The following is a 1,705-nucleotide window of genomic DNA, read 5'->3' as shown; positions in this document are numbered from 1 at the left end:
TGGGTGTTCCTGGCAGTCAGAATAGGGTGTCAGGACTTCTGCAGCCAGAGTTTCAGGCAATTTGAGCTGCACAGTACAGTTTTATAGAAGCTCATGATGCTTCTGTTTTTTATAATGTGGCACATGAAGTGATTTAGCTATTTAACAAAGACGACATCTTTAAACCATTACTATGATCTTCTGCAAGACCAGCATTGCAAAGTCATTGATACAGGCCCTTGAATTAAGCACTTACCAACCAATATGAATCCTTACAAATAATGACCAAGCTAAATTTTCCATGGGCACTTACACTTATTTTAACTTATTTCCCCAAATATGTGTGTGCACCCTTTTCATCCACTTTATGTCTCATATTTTTTCAAATACTAGAAATTGGAACAAGAAGATATGACTATTAGAGAAACTAAGAATATCAATTTCTTAGGTGCTTATTTGTTGCTGCCATTTATTTGCTTTGGTAAAATCTTGACCTTGCCATGGAGTCAGTCCTCATTAATGAATTGCCCTGAAGTCTGTGTACAGTTGCAAGAATAGCTAAGGAGGAATATTTCCTTAAATTCATCTCTTGTACGAGGTCATCTGTGCATATTGGGGGCATATCTGTATTATTCTTTCAGATTAAAACTCTACCATAAGATTGACTTGTGGCTGGGATTTTGAAGCCCACCTCATTGAAATGTAGGGATCCCGTGGGTCTTCCTAACCATTCTTATGTCCCTGTACACACATCTCTCTGCCCCTTTTCAAAGGCATATCAGAACTTTACAGATCTTCTTATAAATGTAATTTTCTAATATTCATTTAAGTGCTTTGTTTATCCTTCCATTTTCCTTGCTGGCATCTCTGGCTCAGTCAGTTGTGATATTGAAATATTGCTGCTGATTCCTGTCAACACGTTGTCTGGAATAAAACCTGTTTACTGTGAGTTCTGGCTCAGATCAAGTCAACACAGTCTGTGCAGTTGAGGCTTTTGGGGGCCTGCCAAGCCAAATAAGATTTTAAAATCTGCACCAGTAGAGCAACCCAGGAGCTCCAAAGCCATTCTGCCAATCACTACCTGCTAATTTCAATATAGGTTATTTATTTTGCTTTAAATTTAATAACACATAAAAATCATATATACTAAAGCAAGAGAGATGACGCCATGGATAAGAACACTTGCTTCTTTTCCAGAGAAGCCAGGTTTTATGCCCAGCACTCACATGGCAGCTCACGACAATCTGTAACTCTAATTCAAGGGTCCCCATGTCCCTGGCTTCCTCAGACATCAGTTATTTATGTGATGTACATTCTAAGGCTCATACACATAAAATAAAAAATAAATCTTTAAAATTTTATAAAAGCTTATGATGCTTCTTTGTTTTATAATGTGGCACATGAAGTGATTTAGCTATTTAACAAAGACAACATGTACTCTAGCATAGTTTTCAAGGATGCACTGTGATTTTATTAATTAGAGTCGTCAGGATAAATGAAATTTCTCTGTAATTTATTTCTTCTATCAAACTATATTTTGTATCACTTGCCCAACATATCCCCAATGACTATACATGCTATCTTGTTGGCTTGCAGTGGGAACGTTCTTAAATGACTTTAAATCTAAAGGTCACTCCTACTCTCTAATTGATGATAAAACTGTCCAGGTAGAAATCTATGTAAAAGAAGAAACTCCATCTCCTTAGCATTGGACACAGATTTTATA

The sequence above is a fragment of the Microtus ochrogaster genome, assembly GCF_000317375.1.
Source record: "Microtus ochrogaster isolate Prairie Vole_2 chromosome 14 unlocalized genomic scaffold, MicOch1.0 chr14_random_3, whole genome shotgun sequence".
NCBI lineage: Eukaryota > Metazoa > Chordata > Mammalia > Rodentia > Cricetidae > Microtus > Microtus ochrogaster.
The sequence above is the reverse complement of the archived record's forward strand: the minus strand, read 5'-3'. Positions refer to the sequence as shown.